The sequence below is a fragment of the Poecilia latipinna genome, unplaced genomic scaffold (assembly GCF_001443285.1).
Source record: "Poecilia latipinna isolate Pla-1442-1.1 unplaced genomic scaffold, P_latipinna-1.0 Scaffold626, whole genome shotgun sequence".
In the NCBI taxonomy this organism is placed as follows: domain Eukaryota; kingdom Metazoa; phylum Chordata; class Actinopteri; order Cyprinodontiformes; family Poeciliidae; genus Poecilia; species Poecilia latipinna.
In genome coordinates this window covers 69,195-75,273 of record NW_015113242.1, presented here as the reverse complement: position 1 = coordinate 75,273, position 6,079 = coordinate 69,195, and positions in this window count along the sequence as shown.

Below are 6,079 nucleotides of genomic sequence, written 5' to 3'. Positions count from 1 at the left end.
TCATATTTGCATAAATAAGGTTGAGAAATAATTTAAAAAAAATATGGGAAAATTAAAACCCATTTTGTCCCTATTCTCAAGAATCACTGAAATATATAATATAGTAAAAACAAATCACAACTTTATAATGAAGTTGTTTTTGTTATTATAATTACATATAAATCATTACTAAAAAAAGAAAAACAAAATCAGTTCCACTTAGGGGGCCATAGGCGGCTGCTTAGTTTGCTTATGCCTTGGGCCGACCATGTTTACAGTGACACGTGTTAAAACTGACCTCAACTATTAATTGTCGCGTTAAGAACGGAAAATTAAAAAAAAAGGGGGTCCAATGTTTTATTTTTCTGGTTTCTTTATCTCAGACCACAACAAAAATATTGAGACATCTGTTGGAGGAATCACAAGGAGACCGATCAATCAATCAGTCAATCAATCAACAGGTGGCGGCGAACTGTGATGTTTGAAGGGAGCAGATTTTTGCGCTATATCTGGTTTAAAGGATTCATAAAAACAGTATAATTGGCAGCTCGTAGATACCAACCAACTGAGATTCACCCGGTTCAGCTCTAGCGGACTCCAGCACAGATTTACCGGGTGCTGCTCGCTCATCTGTCCGAACACTGTCTGCGTCCCAACAGCTGGTTCAGCGGAGAGGGGTGCGACGACAGCCGGTGTCGAAGCCGAGACAGTTTCAGAGAAGGATCGGGTTCGGCAGCAAAATGAAGCAGGTGGAAAATGGCTGAAAGCTCCGGATGCTGCTGCAGACTGATGGAGGCAACAAAGATCGTCTTTAAGCTATAACGAGCCACTACCTCCTTTTTTGTCACACGAACACACAGACCATGAGTTCTGTGAACATGCGCTGTATATTAATACAGATAGGATAAGTTGTAAGATAACTCACTCTGTTTTACATGCTAAGGAACAGACCAAGTCAATTCGGGGACTTTAGTTTGGTCATATACGGAAGCGTATTGCGAGAGGGGGACAAAATTACAGCGCTATCACGTTATAACATGATACTTATCTTGTATAAACGTGATAATATTTTGTATAAACGTGATAGTTATCTTGTATAGACGTCGTGATACATATCTTGTATAAACGTGATACATATCTTGTATAAACGTGATACCGGGTGAAAGTAAGCGGCTACGGTCAGGTACTGCGTACCCCTAAAAGATTTGGCGCAGGCACGCAGTACCTGCATTGACATAATATAAGAATAGACGCCTCATGGACCCTAATGTCGCTGACGAGATTTAGGGCGGCCATCTTGGAGCGGTCCACCACTCCACTCAGCTTTATGTGTTTAGCAGCACAATGACGTATCAGCGCGTTTAATAATAACAGCTGTGTGAAGCTGACACCCCACCCACGTCAAAAAATCCAGCAAATAGTCTGAATGGTTAGTGCTCCATTGTGCAGGTTTGTGCCGTTAAAATTTTCGTTTGTGCAGTTTTGGTTTCTGAGATATTAACATATTATTTTTTAGGTCATCCAGAGTTAACCATCCCCCCATATTGCTCCAAAACAAACCAAAGTGGGGTACTTCGTTAGTGCTCCGTTTGTGCCGTTAAAACTGTCGTTTGTGCAGCTTTAGTTTCTGAGATATTAAACATAATTTTTTAGGTCATCCAGAGTTCACCATCCCCCCATATTGCTCCAAAACAAACCAAAGTGGGGTACTTCGTTTAAATTCTTCAGATTTTCAGCTGTTGTACAATGTGTACCTTCTTTTGTTTTGAACTTCAATAAAGATTTAGAACAAGAAGAAATTTGTCTAATTTCAAGAAATGTTTTAAGATAGCATTGTTTTCTCACCTCTCTCTCTCCAAAATAATTGAATCCTGCCAATAGAGGACATGCAGCTGTGACCCTGACGTAATGTGTATAACCTGTTCAAGTGTGCTTTGGTTTCGGAGGTGGTCTGAACAATTATATTCACATTGTTGACTTACTTTCTGCTGATTATGCAGCAAAAGGGTAAAAAATATATATTATAATATAACGGGTAAAAAAAAATAGGGAAAAAAACCCCATAGCTAATATGCTTGTTGCTTGAGCAAAGCTTTTGCAGAGTAAACCGAAAGTGCGTCATTGGTTCAAAGTTCATCCAAGTAATGTACTTAATATTTAGTAAATATATTTTAAATGCAATGATTTTCATTTCATCCAGTTTCTGACATTAAATGTGTATGGGCTTCAAGGATTTTTAAAAGCACAAAATGTTTTGCCAACTTTGACATAGTTCTCTCACAAAACCCTCAAAGAAGAAAGAAATATATCCTCTGAAAGGCACAGCGCCCCCACTCATCCATGCAACATCCCCAGCAAATAACCAATCTCACATAAAACCATATTAATTGAAAAGGAAAAATAAATCATCTTACATACTTCCCCATCTTTAAATGAAATGTCCTCATTTCAAAATGAAGTTGTTGCATAAAAAATAAATAAATCATTTCACCAAAGCACAATCCTTCCAGACTGTCACATATCACCTGGGGGGGTTACAAAACCAAGGACACAAACTCACAATAAGACCTTTATAAAGAACAACGGTCAACATGTTTGGGTTTAACTGAACCAGTTTTTCACCCCCTAATAAGAACAACAACTGTAGATCATTTTTCTCATAACAGCAGTCGTTGTGGCTTCCGCACAGTACGCCCACACCTGGTAATAACTGCACCTCCAGAAGGCGGCAAGCTGGGGGGTGGTTGTGCAGGCTGATGGGAAATGAGTCCAGTTGGGTTCCTTGGTGAAGATGGCAACGACCTAGTGATTCCTGAAGTCTGGGCTGCCGCTGTTTGGCCAAAAAGCCAGGGCAATGAACCAGACAAAGCGGTATACCTCGGCAGTGTGTCCCTGTTTGGAGGAAATACAGACTGGGAGACATCTGTGGGTAATGTGTCTATGGAGCTACGATGAGGTTTTAAACGATCATAGTGAATGACTCTAGTCGCAGCCTGAGGATATTTAACATCCACCAGCTTGTAAAGGAGCCCCTTTTCATCCACAGATACAACCTTAAATGGACCAGTCCAGTTTGGGGAAAGCTTTTGTCGTTGTGTGGTGGGGTCATCTATCCATACCAGATCACCACAAGCATAAGACCTAAACCGTGTGTCTTTGTTGTAATAGTACTCTCGTTTTTGTTTTTGTTCTTCGCGATGGAGAAGAACAGTCTCAAAAGCAGCATCCATCCATGTAGCCAGTTCTGAACCATAGTTTTGTGGGCAATCAGAAACCTTTGGCGATGAAATATAGACATTAGCAGGTAGTCGGGGTTCTCGCCCATGAGCAAGGAAATACGGTGAGTACCCTGTGCTCAAGTGAGGAGTAGAGTTGAAAGAAAGTACTACAGCAGGGAGGTAGTGGTCCCACTCGCCTCCGTAGTCCTGAATGAGTCGGGGCCAACTGCTCTTTCAGAGTCCGATTAAATCGTTCAACCATACCATTCTCTCTTGGGTGATATGGAGAGGTTCTTTTCTTTGTCATTTGTAATCTCTGACAAATTGTGTGAATAATTTCAGACTCATATTGTCGTCCCTGATCTGACAACAGTTCCTCAGGAACACCATGTTCAGGTATATACCGTTCACACAGTAACTGTGCTACTGTGGCAGCTTTTTGGTCAGACATAGCATAGGCGTTTACATACTTGGTAAAATGGTCCTGTACCACAAGCACATATCTATTACCAAGAGAGGTAACCGGAAGTTCAGTAATGTCCGTACAGACCAACTGAAATGGTCTGTCAGTCTGAATAGATTGCAAAGGGGCTCTGTGCTTTGGTACAGCTTTTCGGAAAGCTTCACATGTCTTACACAGATTACAGAAGTTTTCAATATCAGATCTCATTCCTGGCCAATAACACACTGTCAATGCCTTCTTAAATGTACGCTCAGCACTGTAATGACCAGAACAAGGATTACCATGCAGAAAATGCATTGTTTCTGTAACAAGTGCAGGTGGAATTAACACTTGATAGACCTCGGGTTTCCCCGGTGCACTCTGACCTTTGCGACAAAGCAAATCATTACATAGTAATAACTTAGGAAACTGCCACCAACGTTTTCTCTGAACTCTACCTTTTACCTGTCTGAGGTAGGGACGTTTCTTGTTTTTCACCCAGGTATACACTTCAAAGAAAACAGGATCAGAGAGTTGTGCACATACAATGTCCATGTTTTGATTGGATAATGTCTGTTGTAATGTGGCAAACCCCATATTGACATGTGTCATATCATTGTCCACACAACACACTTGTGGTACAACATTGATCATCTCGGAACGTTTAGGGCCTGAACATGGCAACTCGGCCAGTGAAACAGATTTCTCTGTATCGCAAGGAGAAGAGTGACCATCAGGCAGGGCTGAAACTGTCACCTCAGTTGAGTCCTGCTCCAATGGTATACGTGACATGGCATCGGCATTTGTGTGTTTCTTGCCATCTCTGTGAGTGATTTTCCATTGATACGGGTCCAACTCCAATGCCCAACGACCCCTGCGTCCGGTAGGGTCATGCGTGACGTCCATCTTCCTTAAGCTGAGTAAAGGACGATGATCAGTGATGATTGTAGAAGGATTGCAACTCAGACAATGTTTATAGTGTCTAATTGACCACACAATGGCATACAGTTCTTTGTCATATGTAGACCACTTTCTCTCTGCTTTTGAAAGTACATGACTTGCAAAAGATACAACCCTTTCTTGTCCCTGTTGTGTCTGAGACAGTACAGCACCAACTGCAAAATTAGATGCATCTGTACTCAAAACGAATGGTTGGTCAAAGTTGGGAAATGCCATTATTGGAGGCGAAGTCAGTGCATCCTTAAGTGCTTGAAAAGCGGCAGAACAGTCATCTGTCCATTCAAACACCACTTGTTTTTGGGTAAGCCTATGCAGAGGCTGAGCAATAAAGGCATATTTATGTACAAAACGTCTGTAATATGAACACAGTCCCAAAAAGGCACGTACCTCTGTTGGAGAGCGTGGAACAGGCCAGTTTCTGATGCGTTCACTATTTACAGGGTCCAATGCCAGTCCATCCCGAGACACAATGTGCCCCATGTACTTCACAGCAGGTTTGCAAAAGTCACATTTCTTTGGGTTTAGCTTTAAACCAGCTTGTCGAAAACGAGTGAGAATGTCTGTGAGATTGCCTAGGTGATCTTCAAAGGTTTTTCCCATGCAAATGATGTCATCCAAATAAATGACACAAGTCGTCCAGTGCAGTCCTCTCAGAACCAGTTCCATGAGCCTTTGGAAGGTCGGAGGTGAGTTTTTAAGCCCCATTGGCATGACCTTAAATTGGTACAAGCCGTCACCTGTCGTAAACGCAGTCTTCTGTCTGTCTGCTGGATCCATTTGTACTTGCCAGTACCCACTAGACATGTCCATGGTAGAAAAGTACTGCGAACCAGAAAGCGCATCTAGACTGTCATCAACTCTCGGTAAGGGGTGAGCGTCAGTAATGGTGACAGAGTTCAGTTTACGAAAATCTACACAAAACCTGTAAGAGCCATCCTTCTTTTTCACCATAACTACTGGGCTGGCCCAGGGGCTTGAACTGTCCTCTATCAAATCATGTGATTTAAGGGTTTCAACTTGGCGGCGAATTTCTGCCTTCATGGCCGGAGAGGTGCGGTAGGCTCTTTGTGAGATTGGGGTGTCACAGTTCGTAGTAATTTTGTGTGTCACTATGTCAGTCCTGCCAAAGTCATGTGGGTGTTGACTAAAAACATCTGCAAAAGAAGTCAAAGTCTCTGTCAGTTGTTTTTTCTGCAGAGGTGTCAGATCTGAGTCTGTACTATCTGTAAGAGGGATTATTCTGGGACCATCAGGTCCCAGAATAATCATTAATACTGGGATGAGTATTAATGTTACAGATAGAACTGTCCATAATGGTGAATTCACACTGGCCCTCTGCTAAGACAGCATGAAAGTGGCCCACCTGTGTACCACTATGTAACATGACATCACTATGTGAAACATTAGCTACTTTAACACAAATAGAACCTCGTTCTACCCTGGCCACAGTCCATGCAATACCCGCAGCAGACTGGTCGGT